General features: G+C 41.8%; 1 protein-coding gene and 1 pseudogene across 1 annotated transcript in view; both read right to left on the reverse strand.

Annotated features, from left to right (window-relative positions):
• The window catches only part of TRPC7 (transient receptor potential cation channel subfamily C member 7), a 140,479-nt gene that overhangs the window by 97,860 nt on the left and 23,197 nt on the right, over positions 1-19,422 (reverse strand). The window lies entirely within an intron of this gene.
• LOC121010829 (40S ribosomal protein S4-like) lies at positions 232-777 on the reverse strand (annotated as a pseudogene).

Here is a 19,422-nt window from a genome sequence, read left to right on the forward strand (position 1 = left end):
CATAGTGATTCAACATGTCTATGTTTAGGCAGTTTTTATTATTGTTACCACTTTGTTTTGGCCATTGATTTTACAGTCTTGACCTCTTGGTGTTTGTGGTTTTTAAATGCTGGAGTGAGAGCAAGACTGGCTCATAGGGAGGAAAATGTAAAACACTGGAGAAATCCTTGATTCTTCCTTCCCTCTCCTTCCAGTTCTAATCTGTATATCAAAAATATACTCTGAATATGTTCACTTTTCTTTATCTCTGGTGATCACATCAATCCTGTCCTGGTTAGCACCTCCAGTCACCATACCTAGGTTACCAGTGTTGAACTTGATTAAATCTGTAGTGTTGCCAGTCTCCAAATTAATCTGAATGAATTTGTTCCACTTGATGAAATCAGGGTAGTGGGTAGTGTCAGCATCATGCATCACCAGATAATAGATTTCTCGTGTGCCCGCATAGATCTTTCTTATTTTCCACAACTTACATCAGGACTAATCTGATGAACATTAATGTGATTCTTGGTGTCATAGTCAGATGGAAGTTCACTGTAGTCTTGTCATTGCTGATGACTTCCATTAAACCAGCATTGTGGTTTATATCAATGTGGACCTTGCCATCCATGTCAATGAACTGCTATATGCAAATCTTCTTTACTTACTATTAGGGCATACTCAAATCTGTGTTTAAAGAAAGTAACAAGGGGGAGCCATTCTTAGCTTGTGGGCACCGGCGAATGGACAAAGAATAAGCGTCCCAGTTTGTCCAGATACAATGCTCTTTGGGACCATGAGCTGTGGCTGTGCTAAGCCTGGAATCAAGAGGCCATAGAGTTTTGCATTTTCCAGAATGTCATATAAATGGAATCATTTATAGCCTTTTGAGACTGGCTTCTTTTACTCAGCTTAATGCCTTTGAGATCCATCCACGTTGTTGCATGTATCAGTAATTCATTTCTTTTTATTTGACATTTGCTGTGTGCTTGTGTCAGTTTATTTATACTTTCACTCAATGAAGGACATGTGGTTGCTCCCAGTTTTTGGCAACTATGAATAACTCTTCTATAAACATTTATGTACAAATTCTTGTGTGAAGGTAAGTTTTTAGTTTTTTAGGGTAAATATCTAGGAGTAGGATTGCTGGCTATATGGTAAGAATATGTTTAACTTTGTAAGAGACTGCCAGTTAGTTTTTGGAATGGATATTATTTTATATTACCACCCACAAATTATGAATGTTCCAGTTCATCCATAGTCTCGCCAGCATTTGTTATGGTCAACTTATTTTCTGTGTAGTGGTATCTCATTTTACTTTTGATTCGCATCCCCTAATGGCTCATGATGTCAAGCATCTTTTTATGTGCTCATTTGTCATTTTTGTATCTTTTTGATGAAGTGTCTGTTCACATACTTTGTCCATTTTTTTTAATCGAATTTATTTTCTTCTTGGGTTTTGAGAATTCTTACATATATTCTGGATATAATTCTTTTATAAGAGATAAGGTTTGTAAATATTTTCTCACTGTCTGTGGCTTGTAGTTTCATTCTCTTACTATCATCTTTCAAAGAACAGAAGTTTTAAATTTACCATTTTTTTCTTTTATGATTATGCTTCTGGTGTTATAGCTAAGCAATCTTTTCTTAACACAAAGTCACAAATGTGTTCTCCTCTGTCTTGCTCTTAAAGTTTTATAGTTTAGATTTTATACTTAGGTCTATGAACCATTTTGTTTTAACTTTTATATAAAGTGTAAAGTTTAGGTCAAGTTTCCTTTTATTGCACATATGTATTTATTTGTTCCAGGTGCATTTGTTGAAATATTCTTTCTCCATTGAGTTGCTTTTACTCAGTTGTCAAGATTGTTGACCGTATTTGTGTGGGTTTATTTCTGTGCTCTCTGTTCTGTTTCCTTGATCGAATATCTATTATTTCACTAGTATTTGGTGTTTTTATTTTTGTAGCTTTAAGTCTTAAGATGAGGTACTTTGCGTCTTTCAAGTTTGTTATTCTTTTTCAAGTTGTTTTGTTTTTTCCTCATTCCTTTCCTTTTCATATGCATTTTTGAATAAGCTTGTTCACATCTACGACAAATTCTGCTGTGCTTTTTACTGGAATTGTGTTAACTCTATAGATCAGTTTGAGGAACACTCACATCTTAACTACATTGAGTCCTTTAAACTATGAACATGTTCTACCTCTACAGTATTTAGACTTTCCTTGATTTCTTTCCTTAGTGTTTTATGCCTTTTAACATACAGATTCTACATTTGTTTTGTAAAATTTGTATCTAAGTATTTCCTTTTTTTAGCTATAGGAAATATATTTTTTAAAATGCTGAGTTTCCGAGGTGCCTGGGTGGCTCAATTGGTTGAGCATCTAACTTTGGCTTAGGTGATCATCTCACGGTTTGTGGGTTCGTGCCCTGAGTTGGGCTCTGTGCTGACATCTCAGAGCCTGGAGCCTGTTTCAGATTCTGTGTCTCCCTCTTTCTCTGCCTATCCCCTGCTCATGCTTTGCCTCTCTCCCGGCTCTCCCTCCCTCCTTCCCTCTCTCTCTCTCTCGCTCTCAAAAATAAACATTTAAAAAATAATAAAAAATTAAAAGGCTTAGTTTCTAATTGTTCATTACCATGTATAGAAGTATGATTGATTTTTTTCTGTGTTGAGCTTATATTTTGTGACTTGGATAAACTTACTGGTGGTTTGTAGATTGCCTATAATGTTTACATAGATCAGCATGTTGTCTGTGAATATGGATTGTTTACTCTTGAATGAACACTTAGATGCATTTAGTATAAGTACTAAAATAGTTACATGCTTTTATATTGGTTTAAAGATTTATAAAGTATTATGTCTCAACAAAATATTGCCAACAGATTTTTGCTGGCTTTCAACCTCAAATTACTAGCTCAAAAGTTTTTCCTTGGTTAATGTATTGCACAGTTTTTAGAGTATTCATCATGTATTTCTTGTGCTCTCTTTAACACGGATATTACTAGAGATTCTTTGATTTTCAACTGTCCAGAATTTCTTCTCTTTTATTATGGTTCATAAATGTCACGAGCTCACTTATTATTGGGATGAATCTCAGTCTCTAACACAGAGGACGAACCAAAGCCATCTAACATGGTATGTTGATGCTTGAATTTTTAGTGCTAAAGCTATTGTTTCGACCACACCACAATTTATACTACACAACAACACAAATTACTACTTTGCTTAACTTTGGTTAAAAAGCCCAACTCTAAAACTTTTTCAAAGCTACTGACAAATGAAAAGAGAAAAAGAGAAGCTCATTATGCTGATCAGTCAAAAGTTAAGTGAATTTCTCAGACTGATGTTGTGGAGACACCCACATAGTACAGGATAATTAACACTTATTCCTCAGAGGAGACCTTAGAAATTAGATTAAACAAGGGTGTGGGCCTCAAATCTACTCCCCCTTCTGCTCTGTTCAGGGACACAGTTATGGGAGAGGAATGTTCATTGAAAGCTTCAACTGAAAATACAGTTGGACGTAAATCAACATTTGTGTGCATGCTGAGAGGTTTTCTGCCTTTGATATTTAGGCAGAGTTTGTTTAAAAAAGTATTATAATAGCAGTTTACAATAAAAGAGTTCTGGGGCGCCTGGGTGGCGCAGTCGGTTAAGCGTCCGACTTCAGCCAGGTCACGATCTCGCGGTCCGTGAGTTTGAGCCCCGCGTCAGGCTCTGGGCTGATGGCTCAGAGCCTGGAGCCTGTTTCCGATTCTGTGTCTCCCTCTCTCTGTGACCCTCCCCCGTTCATGCTCTGTCTCTCTCTGTCCCAAAAATAAATAAACGTTGAAAAAAAAAAACAATAAAAGAGTTCTAAACGTTTTAGTATTTCATTACGTGGTAATAATTACTCTTTAAAGATGGTGAAAATATTATTACACTAAGAGAAGACTGAGAATTGACCATCACATTTAACAACTTGGAGGTCATTGGTCACATTGATGGGAGAAGTTTTGGGAGAGTAGAGGGTATAACTGGTGAGGATTAAAGATTGGGAAGAGAGAGAATTTAGGCCAGTAATATAGACAGCTCTTCTGAGGAATTTTATTGCAAAGGAAGGCAGAGAACTGGCAAACTAGCTGATGTGAGAAGTAGGGTCAAGAGAAGCTTTCTTTTTGCCCACCTCTTGCTTCCCTTCCTCCCGATTTCCCTCCCTCGCTCCCTCCCTCCCCACTTCCTTCCTTCCTTCTCCTGATGGGAGAAACCATAATATTTTGTATATTGTAAGGAACTTTTCAGTGGATAATTATACTGAGCATTGTATATCATATTAGTAGATCATTGTATTAATCCAGTAGCTCAAAAGCATATATGACAGAAGATTAGATATTCATATATAAATGAAGAAATAGATTTAGATAGAATCACATATGGTTTATCTATAGTAGGAGGGAAGGTCAAGCATGTGGGTGAGCATGCCATTAGGTAGATGAATTGGTGGTGGGAATCTGTAGACATTTTCTTTCTATTGTATCACTTTTTTTTTTTCAGTGAAATGGGAACTAAAAATTAACAGCTGAGAGTAAGAACTGGGAAAGAGGTGATAGAAGTTTGAGAAGAGGTCTAGATAGGTTTTAGGAAAATTTAAGAGTGAATAAATTCAGGAAACAGGATATAATTACAGGAGGACCAAAAAGAGTTTATTTGAGGTTCATGGTCAGAAATTTAAAATGAAGCCAGCTATTGTGGTTGGTTTTTTCTAACCACATTAACCTCCCTGGGTACTGGCATGGAATAGGTAGAATTAGAATACAGCAGATCAGGAGAGGGGCAGAGGAGTGGAGGGGTGTGTGTATGTGTGAGAGAGAGAGAGAGAGAGAGAGAGAGAGAGAGAGAGAGAGAGAGAGACTGTAATTATAGTCCATGGAATTGAGGCTGTTATGAAGGGAGACAGGACTTTCAGGGGAGAGGAAAGTGGAAAGGTTAGGAAAACAAGATGCAACTATATGTTGTCTACAAGATACTGCTTTAAACATAAAGTTGTCAGTTTCTTATAAAACTAAACATAATCTTACCATATGATCCATCAGTTGTACTCCCTGGTATTTACCCAAGGGGGTTGAAAACTGTGTTTACACAAAAAGTTGTACATAGATGCTTATGTTTATTGATGCTTTATTCATAGTTGCCAAAATTGAGAAGTAACCAGGATGCCTTTCAGTGGGTGAATGGATAAATAAATGGTGGTACATCCAGGCAATGGAATATTATTGAACACTTAAAGGAACTGAGTTACCAAGCCATGAAAATACATGTTGGAAGCTTGAGTGCATGTTGGTAAGTGAAAAAACCAATCTGAAAAAGATGCAGATTGTATGATTTCAACTATATGACAGCCTGGAAAAGGCAAAACTATGGAAATAGTAATAAGATCAGTGGTTGTCAGGGGATGGGGACAGGAGAGTGGAGAGGGTTAAATAGGTATAGCACAGAGGATTTTTAGGACAGTGAAGCTACTTTGTATGATACTGTAATGGCAATGTGTGTCATTCTACATTTGCCAAAACACTTAAGATGCACAACAGCAAGCATGAACCATAATATAAAATACGGACTTAGGGTGATAATGATGTCAGTGTAGGCTCATCAGTTGTAACAAATATACCAGTGGGGGATATTGCTAATGGGGGAAGCTACGCACTTAGAGGGGCAGGGGATATACAGTAACTCTCTGTATTGTCTCCTCAATATTGCTGGGAACCTAAAACTGCTATAAAAGTAGTTATTAAAAAAAGATTAGTGGGTTGGAGGCCATGGGGCAGGCAAAAGATTGATAGAGTTGGGATTTTAGAGGCAGAAGGAGAAGTTTGAGTGAGTGGTCAGAGAATGTGAGTACGATGCTGAGATTATGGAGAGTTTGCGTTTATTCATCAGGACAGATTCAGGCTCAGATGGGCTCATGGTGACGACATTCAGACTACTGGAGGACAGAGTGATCCACTGTTGTAGGCAGCAGTGATGAGGGGTAATGGGTAATATAATCTGATGAAATATGATTCAAAGCTGAATATTCTTGGGGAGGAGAGAAGGAAGAAGGTCTGGAAGTAGTAAGGAGCAGCAAGAGAGATATGCCCACTCCACTTCTCCAGGCCCAGGGGTGTGGGGACCATGGGAGCAAAACCTCGCTAGGGTTACAGGGGAAATATGTCCCTAAGGAGCACACCCTTTCAAAGAGGGAGATGTGGGGCGCCTGGGTGGCGCAGTCAGTTAAGCGTCCGACTTCAGCCAGGTCACGATCTCGCGGTCCGTGAGTTCGAGCCCCGTGTCAGGCTCTGGGCTGATGGCTCAGAGCCTGGAGCCTGTTTCCGATTCTGTGTCTCCCTCTCTCTCTGCCCCTCCCCCGTTCATGCTCTGTCTCTCTCTGTCCCAAAAATAAATTAAAAAGTGTTGAAAAAAAAAAATTTAAAAAAAAAAAAAAAGAGGGAGATGTGATGCATCTCTGAGTAGAGGGGGCAGTGTGATGGGGATGTTGCTAAGGAAGAACTATGACTTCCAGAGGGTGAAGTGGGGGCTGTCTGGAGATGAAGGGTATGTGGGATCTGAGGACAGAGTAGGGGATAGAAGGAGCCTTGTGGAGAATCGAGTACAGGTTCTGAGGGGGTGACCTCAGAGATGGCAGTAACAAAAGGAAGGATTACAACACTTAACACTGTGAGGATTCAGTGAGGCAAGGTTAAACATTTGGCACGGTGCTGGCCACACAGGTTGCACTCAGTACCTTTTAGCTGAGAAGGATTCAAAGCCACCTCCTGCCCCTAGCACTCCCTTCTGCACATCCCCTCACTCATTTGATGGATGAGAAAACTGAATGTTAAGATTTAACACACATGGCTGAATTCTCATTAATTGTAGCTGGAATCACTGAAATAATTAATGGATGTGAGATGCGGGGTAAGAACCTGAGCCTGGTGCTCATTATTGCAGATGAACATTGAAAAGCTTCAACCCATGTTGTAGCTTTCATGCACACACTTAATTGTTTCATTAACCTTCACCATATCAATAAGCTCATGCTCCAAAGGATCATAAAAGACAAATATTCTTCAGCATTTAATCTCCATTTAGGAATGCAGATCCAAGGAAGGTGGTTTAAGTCTAGTACATGACTCAGATAGCAGCATTTCTCACCTTGACTGTCCCAGGGGGATTTAGACAGCCCCCAGGTCCTCAAATCCAGGGTTGTGCCCTGAGGGTGGAGTGGGGCGGGGCTGGCCTCCTGCTCCAGTGACCCGCTCAAAGGCCCGACTCTAACTCTGCCACTGGTCACCCACTGCCTCCTTGAATTTATTATTTGCTTCTGTGAGGAGGCCTTCCTTTATCCATCCCATACTTACTCCCTGCATTTCCCAGTGGGTTTTCCGTGTCCTTCACGATTTGGGGAAGTTGTTTGTATGGGAGCCATTGGTGATCTCAGAACTTTTCAGCACAGGCCTGGTCAATGTTTGCATGAAAAGACTGACTGGGAGGTCACTGTTTGCATTCCAGAATCAGAGTGTCTGGATTCTGATCCCAGCTTTGCCGCATGCTGCCTGTGTGATTTTCAGTGTATTCTTAATCTCTCTATGTGTAACGGGGGTTGGTATTTGGTGTAATGGGGATAATAATGCTATTTGCTTTGTAGGGTTGCTGCAAGGTGTAAATTAAATAAGATAATTTTTATAGGTTGCTTAGCACAATGTGTGACAGGTATTAACCAGTATGATGATACTTGTGCCTTGTAGGTTAGTGGAGAGCATGGAAAAGTGCCTTTTCTAGTAAAGTTGACACATTTTATGATTGGATTCAATCCCACAGCTTCACGCTGTGTCAGTCCTCAGGTGGAACAGGCAGCCAGCAGGACCAAGGTGCAGACATGAAGTAGAGTCCCTGATCATTCACAGTGGGTACTGAGCCTGATTCCTCAGGTGACTGCACTGCCTTTCTTAGGCAGTGTTGACAGTGCCTCTGGTGGTACTTTGGTTTCCAACCGGATTTTTGGTTTACTTAATTGGCAGGTACTGACATCATTAGGGGCTCCTCAACCCATCACCATGACATTGTGAGGTCCCAAAAGTAACGGATAGTTCTGCTTGTTGATTTTATAATAAGTCCCCTCTGATGGAGTCGGAGGCCTGCCTAAGAAGAGTGGCTGATGAGCAATTCAAGTATTTTATTCACTAATTCAGCAAGTATATTTGAGCACCCACTGTGTGCCAGGCACTGGGGATACAGACCTAAACAAAACAACAGTCCTTACTCTTGAGGAATGACATGTAACCAGGTATGAACCACAAGGTGACTAAAAGTGCTACCCTTCAGGAGAGGCAGAGTATAAACTGAGACCTGGGGATGTGTAAAGTGAGGCATAACCAGGAGGGAGTGGGGAGGAGAGGTAACAGGGAAAGGACACTCCAGGAAGAGCGACTGGCAAATACAGAGGCCAGAGGGGAGAGAACATGTGGACTGTGTGTGGACTGGGATGGGTATTAGCTACTCTTGCCATAGCATAGGTATGTGCATACATTATGCACATTATCCACTGTTTTCTCTAACTTCTCATCATTAAATAAGCATGAATATGGTTGGGTATCCAAAGAATTCATGCACACTCTCTGCACATCCTTATTCAGATTAAAGATGCTACTTGCTCTCTCTCATGGAACCCCTAGCAGTACCTCTGCTCAGCTTTCTGCTTTTTATACTGGAACCACAGGGAACTGAGACTGGAAGACAGGTGTGCCCATGTGAGACTTGTTCCATCCCCACACCTCCCAGCCACCTCTGCACCCCTCCCTCCCTTTCTCCTCTCCCAGCCCTTCACCTGCACACACACACCACTCTATCAACCGTCCATCAGTCAGTGATTCCAGTGATTTGTGTTTGGTGTGATTGCTCCAAACTGTGAGTCAGGACAATGCTCAGGATGTGTGGTTTGAAAGAGAAAGAGAGACCCTGGTGGTTCCACTTACACAGAAACAGCCCTCTGTCCCTTGCCTTCCTGTCCTGCTCACATGGGGCTGGCCTAAGCATGACTGGTTGGTCTTTGTACCCAGTAGAGTAGGAGTTGGGACCTCACAATGTCATGGTGATGGGTTGAGGAGCCCCTAATGATATTTCCCCCCATGATATTTCTGGTCTTATGACTCCCAGCAGGATGTCACCCACACCTGTTCTGTAACGGGTTCTCCTGTCTTCATGGTGAGAAGTTCTGGGAATGGATGGGAAGCAGAGGGTTTGCAGAGTTTCTCCCTGCATTGGCTGGAGGACCTCGTAGCTCATTCCTCAGATATGCAGAGAAACAGCATGGTAGGGTGAGGAGCCATTGCTTGTGCCAGGTGAATACCAAAGGGGGCAGCAAGGTGACCGCTTTTCATGGGGCACCGGCTTTTAGCAATTGTGTTTTTGGGGTCTGTTTGCCCCAAACTGTACTATACAATCTACTGTCATACAGTATAGTTGTGGAGTGGTGCTGAATGAACAACTCCCTGTTCTCGGATCTTTAACTAAGCCTTAGTCCACAAGCACACTTGAGTCACTTTGGTCTGTGGATTGGCTCAGGGAAGAATGCGCATATTCATTCATTTATTCAAAAAAATGAACAGAAGTCTATGCATGCTGACTTCTGTGCTAGGGCCCTGGGGATACAATGAAGAGCAAGGCAGGCATGGCTGCTGTCTTCATGGAGCCAACAGGCCAGAGGAAAAGGTAGACAGTGGAGGTCCTGCAGTGAAGTGTGATGAGGATCTCACCTTTTTGTGCAAACTAGACCTGAGTTTCTGTATGTTGAGTCTCATTGTAATACCTGGGAAAATATTTCCTTACAAATAAACCCAGCTGGTAAGCAGTAAAAACAATATGAGTCTGTTAGCTCGAAAACTTGTGCGCTTTCCAGTGATTCATCCTCACAGAGATGTTCCATCCAGTTCAGCACGTGCTTCCTGAGCCTTTCGTATTCTAGAAGCTGTGCCCAGCACTGGAGATGCAAGGAGGAGTGAGATGCAGTCGCTGCCCACCCATGGGAGGGACAACACATAACCCAGTCATTTCAGTATTAGGCTGCAATGCTGGTCATTTCATTCCACAGATATTGAGTACCCACCCTGTGCCAGGCAGTGGTCTAGATTGTTGAGATTCAGCATAAGCAAAACAGAACCTGTGCCCTTGAGGAGCTTGTATTTTTTTCTGGGGGCATGGGGACTGTAGATTGCCGTTTTACACAGATGGTGTGGCAGGAACTCCCTGAAGAGGTGCTTTTGGATAGACAATTGAAGTTGGTGAAGGAGGCAGCTATGAAGATGTACAAGGAAAGTGTTCCAGACAGATGGTTACCAGTGCAAAAAAGGAGAAGTGTGCTAAGTCAGAAGAGGAGGGGATCTGGTATTTTTGAGGTACAGCAAAGAAGCCCATTCCTGGGGCAAAGTGGGTGAGCAGGACGAAAGGAAGAGATGGGTCTGGAGGAACAGCTAGGGGACATATGGCCAAAGGCCTAATAGCACTTGTCAGGACTGTGACTTTTACTCTATTAAGGTGGAGAGTCCTTGGAGGGTTTCAAGAAGCAGAGTTAACATGATCTGATGAATGCTTGAAGAGTATCACTCTGGCTGCTAGGATGGGATAAACTTAAGGGGCAAGAGCAGAAGCGTGAAGACCAACGAAGAGGCTGTTGTAGTTACCCGGGAGAGAGATGAGGGTGGCCTGGGCCACCTCATTTACCAGAAAGGTAAATGGTCAAACTGGTGAGAAATATAGATAGAATTCTGGATATCTTTACAATATAGAGCCAAGAGGTTTTAGTGATGAGTTGGATATGAAAAGATACAAACAGAGGAGAGATAGGGTGAATGAGGTTTTTGGTCCAAGCAAATAGAAAGATAGTTACCATCTTTGAGATGAATACTGTGTTAGATAAGCTCATTGTTTCACAGATATTTCTCCCTCCTTCCCCACCTCCATAAGACCAGTATACTTCCATCAGCACTGATGTCTGCTTAGTATAGGACTTGCTTTAGCCCATGAAACTGATGGTGTGTGACTTCTAAACCTGGGTCGTAAGAGGCATCATGTATATTCCTTTGGCCCTGTGGGAAGTGTGACTTCCACCAAGGGAAGAATGTGTCACTACCTGTCTGTCCTGGACCCCAGAATGAGATGTGCAGAGGAGCCTTCTCCCCTTACCCTTAGACTTGTGAATGTCACAATAAACACTGACATGTAGACAACTGATGGTTTGGGGTAGTTTGTTACACAACGATATTGTGGCAATAATGGACCGATAAAGGGATAGATGTAGGCTTACTGCTTTGGGACATCAACATCAAAGACAGGTTTTTTAGCGCTGTCTGGGTATTCAGGGAACTTGTCTCGGAGGAAATAAGTCATAGCTGAATCTTGAAGGATAAATCAGAGTTACTCAGTTCAATAGGTAGAGAAAGGGCATTCCATGTTGGGACAGAACATAAACAAAGCCATGCTATACAAGAGAAACAAAGCCATGCTATACAAATATATAGGGAACTATTCAAGTCGAGGTAGAGGGTGGCAGAAGATGATGAGTCTGGTGAAGTAAAGAGGAGCTGGGACATGGAGTGTTTTGTATTTCCTGATAAGGAGCTTGGGCTTTATTCCATAGGCAGTGGGCAGCCATCAGCCCTTTTTAGGAGGGAGAATGGCATGGTCTGGTTTGCATGTCAGTGGGATCCTTCTGGCCCTGTGTGAAGGATAGCCTCGGTGTTGGGGAGTATTATGGCCTGGAGATAGGATCGTGGTTGGAGCTGGTTAAGTGTACAGTGGTAAGGATGTAGGGATGGAAATGGATTGGGGAAACATTTAAGTATTAATACTAACAGGACCTAAAGGACGGAGAGAAAACGAGAGTTCCATATGCAGCATGCTTGGGACATAAAACACTGGAAAGGGATTCTCTTTACATGTTAACATCTGGTGGGATAAAGGATGATTTTTCTTTTCTTTTTATGCACACATTCATTTTCTACATTAATTGTGTATTACCAGTATAATCAGAAAAAAAAATTTGAGTGTGTTCTGGTGTTTAAATTTGTCTAATATTCTTTGGATGACGTTTGCTGAGCCCTTAAGCCTGAGTGTTGGCAAGGTGGTATCCGGCCTTGGTGCTATCTTGGCCATGGTGGTAGTCTTCTCTACTTGATAGTGAATGACTTTGTTTCTTTTTTTAATATGAAAGTAAAATAAGATCCAAAAAGAAGTTCAGAGCAAATGTGACCTGCGCATGTTATTGGCATCAACTGTATATTGTGGGAACATTTCAGAGAAGCACGAATGTTGAATTGGCATCATCAGATAACATACCCTTCCAGAGGATTATGTCATGACTCACCTGATTATAGATTCAGAATAGTACATGTTCATGGGACTCATTTTCAAGAGTAATTATAGCACAGTATGTGTATAGAAGTAATTTTTAAAAATTTGCTTGTGATTGCTGAAAATGCTATTGATTAAGAGGGGCTAATAACTACATGGCAAAGTAGCAATTAAAAAAACTGCAGAACTACACTATATGTTAACTAGCTTGGATTTAAATTAAAAAAATAAAATAAATAAAGGGGCACCTCAGTGCCTCAGTGGGTTAAGCGTCCGACTCTTGGTTTTGGCTCAGGTCACAATCTCACGGTTTTGTGGGTTTGAGCCCTGTATCGGGCTGTGTGCTCACAGTGCCGAGCCTGCTGGGGCTTCTCTCTCTTTCCCTCTCTCTACCCCTCCCCCACTCGTGCTGTCTCTAGCTCTCTCAAAATAAATAAACTTAAAAAAATAAAAATACATATGTCCATACATACATACTGCAGAGCTCTGCTCATAAAATGAAATATAAAACCAAGTTAGGCAAATTAGTACTTAATAACTTCTCCAATTGGAGGAGCACACCCCGTTCTTTTCACTGTGGTGCCTCTTTGCCTTGTGTTCCTAAGCCTGGACTGTACTCTCTTCGCTTCCTCTAAGATCCCTTCCCACCCTGTCAAGACCAGCTTGAACGTAACCCCGGGATGACTTCTCTGATATCCTTGGGGAGATCTACTATCTCATGCTCAGGCCCCCACTGCATTTTCTTCTTGGAGCCCAGCAGCCCTGACAAAGTGTTCTTTGTATTTTTGACATTTTCATACTTAGCAAATCAACTTTGTTCATTTGTGTATTCCAGCTCAGGGCATGCCACATTATAAGAATTAATAAATGCTGTATAAAATGACCTATACCTATAGTCTGATTTGAGAGTTTTATTTATAGAAGAAACCTGAGGAGCAAGAAAGGGCTAGTGTGTTGCTACCAAGGAATTGACCTAGGAGCAGCGACGGAGGGCATACTGGGCCCTTTAGATGGTCTTGGAGCCAAAGCTGACTGTTATAGGCTCATTATCTTGTGCACAGACATCTGCAGTGACTTTCTAAAAGTCCCAGAAGACATAGGAAAAAGATGAGTAAGTGATTGCATTTAAATAAGTTCAAATCTAATCAGGAAAATCATATTCTAGTTTTTTTTTTTTTTTTTTTTTTTTTTTTTTGCTTTAAACTGATTTATCCAATGAATGACTGAATAACTCTCGGAAGTAGGACCTATATCCACTTTGTAAATATGAAAAAAGAAGACCGAGGCTTCGATGTGATTCCATTTATCTGCACAGATGCCACTGTCACCTCTGATGATTCCCAGGTTTTTATCTCCAACCCCAACCTGTATTCTAAGGAGCTGATTTACATGTTCAGCTCCCAGGTGTCATCTCCTCTGGTTTTCTCAGACACTTCAAACTGCATGTCCCAAACTGAACATATGGGTTTTCCATGTAACAACCAAAACTGATCTTCTGCTTTCTCTTTCAGGAAGTAGAATCCCTATCCACTCGGCCTCCTGAGCCAGAAACCCTGGGAACATCTTTGTCTTTGCCAATCCGTTACCAAGATCTATGGATTATGATACAGAGTATCTCTTATGTCTGACACCCATATTCATCATGATCTTCATTCAAGTCCTTCTAATTTAGTGTCTGGACTTTTGAACTAGCTTCCTGATTAGTCTCTTTAGCAATAGTTCTTTCTTCTACCCAGATGCCAGCCCATCATCCCCTTGGCTGAAAAGCTGCAGGATAAAGTCCCAGCATCTTTATTATCCTACTTCAATATACTTCATTAACATTAGCCCCATTTTAGAAGCCTGCTGTCCCCTAGTGACACCTGTCCACCAAGTAGTACACTAAGCCTTCCATGCTCCTGTACACACTCGTTCGTCTGCCTTTATGCTTCTCTTTCTCTCCTCCATTTACCAAACTCCTACTCACCCTCCAAGAACCACTTCAAAATACTATCTCTTCCGGGAAGCCTTGTCTCACAGTCCATTTGTTGCACTCTGTGTTGTGTGTGTGTTCTCACAGCATTTTGCTCCCGTTCTACTACCTTGTGATTATCCTTTACTCCTGTGTCTCCTGTTGCTTTGAGGACAGAGTCTGGGTCTCATCCACACTTTTAGTCCTACTTCTTAGTACAGTGTCTGGCATGCAGAAGGAAGACCCCCCTTTGTGGACAAATCATTCAGCCACTCTCAGTTGTTTACTCATCTGTAAAATGGGAACACCAATCTCTTGTTAAATCCCCACTTCATTGTTGTTTATGAAAATGCTCTGTAGAAATGAGAAACAGAAAGGGCTAGAGAACTGGGGACTCATTAAGGGGTTATAAGCACCTGGCTTTGTAAATGGGGAAGATGGGCTGCCAAACAGTGAAATGACTGAGCCTGAGCTGTTTATATAAACAGCAGTTTATAGCCCTAGGTCTCCTCACTCAATGCCCTTCCCTTCTACCTTTCTGCTCTGGAGCCTTACTGGTCAAGGCCCCATCCTAGCATCGCGCTGAAGGAGCTTCTTTTATGATGCCATATCACCTGTTGACATTTGCCATGTTCTGGGGAGAATGTTACCACAAGGCTCCAAGGTGTTTGGTTCCCTTGAGTAATATCCAAAACTATGACCGTCATGAGAACATACCTCAAATATTTGCTTTAGGTGAAGAAAAGACCCAACTCTATGTTTGAAATCTGGTTTCCAAATTTGTAACCTTAGAGGAGATTATCACTTAGGGAAATAAACTCTTGCTCCTAATTTTGTCAGCCAAATTAAAATTGGGGCGCCTGGGTGGCTCAGTCGGTTGAGCGTCCAGCTTCAGCTCAGGTCACGATCTCGCGGTCCGTGAGTTCGAGCCCCGCGTCGGGCTCTGGGCTGATGGCTCAGAGCCTGGAGCCTGCTTCCTATTCTGTGTCTCCCTCTCTCTCTGCCCCTCCCCCGTTCATGCTCTGTCTCTCTCTGTCTCAAAAATAAATAAACGTTAAAAAAAAAATTTAAAACATTTTTCTTCTCCCTCCACATTTCCTGGAGGTCATCTCCGTGTTTGTGTTAAAATATCCATTTTAAGCACATAAAACATCAAGTTTCTGATGTGTTATGGAGGGTTTGGGGTGAATCCTTTGGAGTATAAACTTTTAGCAACATTAATCATCACCAGAGAAGAGAAATTGTCATCAGATAGATCCTTGGGCTACTGTTTTCACAGGCTATGTAGGAGAAGCTGGAGGGAGCTGTCAACTCAACAGGCAAAGCCCTGGTCTTCCTCATGCAAAAGGCCAGTTGCTTCATGTTTCTGTTGCCAAGAATGCAAGCATGAGCTCTGAACCCCCAGTTTCAAGCAGCTGTATTATTAGCAAATGTGTGGAGTGTGTTGTATTTCCAGTATATGTATGTGTGCATGTGTGTATGTGTGTGTATGTGAGAAAGAGAGAGAGAGGGAAGCAGTGCTTAACATTTCACTGTGGCCCTTATTAATTTTCAAAGCATTTATCCATCAGTAATTAGCAAGCCTGCTCTGGAGCCCAGAAAACCAGGGCATTAGTATTAATTTCACACTGAAGGTAGGAGAGACAAAGTGATCATAATAATATGAAAGATAGTTTTGCCAGCAAGCATTTGGGGAGCCCTTTTCTGTGTGAGAATTGATAGTATTTAGAAAGTTTCTAGCTTCAGTCATCCTCACATTACTGTAATTTTAGGACCAGGTATACAACTTTCGTTTTCTTAGTTTTCCTGGGTCTTCTGCCATACTGCTTCTCCTGTGACCAGAGCCAGTACTTACCAGCTCCTCCAGTCCCCTCGGGGTCAGCAAAAGAGTGCAGGTGGCGCCATACCACCCGATCTGTCTCATTGACAACTGATGGAAAAGTGTGTTTGCTCAGGCAATACATGTTTTGGAAGGAAGCCTGTGCTAGGATTTATTTATTGCAGAATCTCCTATCCCTGCACCGTGTTTGGGTACATAACACTTACAGTAGGTACTGATCACAAAATTTATAAATGGGAAAGGAGGAGAGGTACTTATTTTATCAATGCCCAATGAAATTTCTGAATGATAGAGAGTTTTTTTCCTTTTTGTAATCAAATGCAGTTCTGCCAGTTTTCTTGATTGGTATTAGGTGGAAGTCTGCCTTGGATCCAGAAGCCGCAGTGGCATTTGCCAGCTTCTTATAATTCATGGACTTGACGGGCAGCAGAATGTGCTACTTCAAAATAGGCAACTTTGGCTTAAAGATTATTTTGAGCTGAAGACAATGAAGAAGAAGCAGATACAAGAAAAGCCCTCCGCCCTCCCCCTATTTGACTAGAAGCAGGACATAAATTTGTAAAGGGCTTCCCCTTTCCTCTCTGTAGCAAGAAGGACCGAAGATAATCATAGGAGACAATTCTAGACCCCCATCAGCCCAGAGACAGTGGCCAGAGGAATCTACATAACAAACCTTGCCGAAATAGCCCTAGTCTACCTTTAGTCTCTCTGTTAGTCTTCCTGAGAGTTAATGCCCCAGAAGCTCAAAGTCCTTTTCCTTTGCCTTGTCACGTCTCTAAAAATGTATTCTTCTTTTGTGGAGGTGCCATCTAAGCCCAGCTCCTACTCACCCCCCTGAGTTACTCATCTCTGACTTCTCTCATCTGTTTATGGGGTGCACCTGTCAATAAATTCCTATTTGTTTTTCTCTTGTCAATCTGACTTTTGTCTTTGTCATTTACCGGACTCCGGGGGGGGCAGTATCCAAGGGTAGAAGCAGCTTAATGGAAAAAGAAAAGAACCATGACTTTTTACCACTGTACAACCTAAAAACAAAACACTAAAATCATCCATATCCTGAAAAAAAAAAAAGCAGCCTTTTAAGAAAATTTAAAACGAGCTGACTGTAACTTCTGGCTGTGTCTTTTTAAAACATTATGGTTTAGGGGTGCCTGGGTGGTTCAGTTGGTTGAGTGTCCCACTTTGGCTCAGGTAACGAGCTCGTGGCTCAGGTCATGATCTCGTGGCTCAGGTCACGATCTCACGGTTTGTGAGTTTGAGCCCTGCATCACGCTCACTGCTGTCAGTGCAGAGCCCGCTTCAGATCCTCCGTCCCCTTCCCTCTCTGACCTTCTCCTGCTTGCGCTCTTTCTTTCTCAAAAATAAATAAACATTGAAAGAAAAGAAACTTATGGTGTAAATCTGTGTATCTGGGGTTTGACGAGCAAAGGGGTAGTCACGTGGACCGGCAGCCACCTTCTTGCTGCTTCATTTGACATTAAGTTTCTCTGGTTGATATTTGCAGATAGGTGTCTTGGAGTCTGCCAAATGGAATCAAATCTTGGTGACTGATTGGAATGAGGTGAGGAATGTTGCCGTCAGGAAGGTGAGAGCATTTCTTCCTTACACCAAAATGAATTCCAGATGGAGTGAATAGTGGAATACACAAAAGTGAAACTGTAGCAACACTGGAGAAAACACGGGTGCATTTTCCTGATGATCTGTGAGTAAGGAGACCTCTGCGAGCATGACGTGAAACTGAGAAATCCCAACCAAAAGAATGACAGAGAGGAGCCTATAGAATTTGAACAACATTGCCGTTCAGAAAGAATACCCTCAGAGATCTGAAAAGACAACCAGCTGAAAAAATTTGCAACATGCAGCCTAGAGAAAGGTCTGATTTCTTTCTTTCTTTTCTTTTTTTTTTTTTAAATTTTTAATGTTTATTTTTGAGAGAGACAGAGAGCAATGCGGGGAGGGGCAGAGAGAAAGAGGGAGACACAGAATCCAAAGCAGGCTCCAGGCTCTAAGCTGTCAGTACAGAGCCTGGCGCAGGGCTCGAACCCACAAACTGCCAGATCGTGATGTGAGCTGAAGTTGGGCACTCAACCGACTGAGCCATCCAGGTGCCCCTGATTTCTTTTTCATACAAATAAGTTTTACAAACTAAAAATTAAATGAGGAATGAACCAAGAAACCAACAATGAACAGGAACCAACAATTCATGGTAAAAGAAACACAGATGAACAATAAAGATAATGTTTAATTTTAGTCAAAAAATTCAAAGTAAAAGAGCATTGAGTGGCCATTTCTTACCTATAAAACCCACAGGAAGTGTGATAATGCTCACTGTGGGCAAGAGAAGTACAAAAGATACTCTCATAGCCCATCGGTGACATGTATAATTTGGGACCGCCCTTTGGGAGAGCAGTCGTCGGTCTGAAGCATGATTTTAAATGTCTGTGTTCTCGGACCCGGCAATTCCATGTGAAGGAGTTTAGCTTGCAGTTATGCACACAGAAGTACACAAAGCTGCAAGGATGCTCATTGCAGCATTGTGTACTGAAATAAAAGCTGGAAATAACCTAAAGGACCACCCAGAAGGGAGTGTTAGAGAAATTACAGTGTGTCTATTTCTTAGAGCACTTCTATTATAGCTCTTGGGGAGGAAGGGGTAGACTTGTAGATGCCAATATGGAGCGACATCTCTGCAGATTTTATTATTAAGTGAAAAAAAGCAAGCCGGGAACTGAATGTGGAGAATGTCGCAATATATTTAAGGCAAAACTCAAATGAATACATATATATTTACACCTACATATGAATACATGCCTGTGTACGAATAAAATGTTTATGCCGAGATATAAAAGACATTTTTCATAAGGCTGAGTCTGGGAGTCGAGAGTGGGGCGAGGGAGAGTGTTAAGGAAGGGGGGGGCTCACTTCTCCTTGTATACTGTTAGGTGCTATCTGAACTACTATTATTATTTTTTACATCATACATTCCTTTGATAAAAACTTGAGAAGTAGATGGGTGATTTCTTCATTTGTCCCTTATTCCTGTATACCTCTCACCATATAGGGAACCTCAAGGGGAAACCAAATTCTGGACTGCTCCAGGCTGAGCTGTTGCATCTGACAAGGAACTTTTCAACCAGTTTTGGATGCAGCAGCAGCAAGGCAGGAGCAGCGCATGTTATTCTCATGGTTCGGTGCTGGTCCTCACTGTGGCTTAATTTAGCGGAAACACATTAAGCCTATCTGGGTCATGTTGCCGAAACCATTTGGAAAACCAATCTGTGATCTTTGT

This window comes from Herpailurus yagouaroundi, unplaced genomic scaffold, assembly GCF_014898765.1.
Source record: "Herpailurus yagouaroundi ecotype Mexico unplaced genomic scaffold, PumYag 192, whole genome shotgun sequence".
NCBI lineage: Eukaryota > Metazoa > Chordata > Mammalia > Carnivora > Felidae > Herpailurus > Herpailurus yagouaroundi.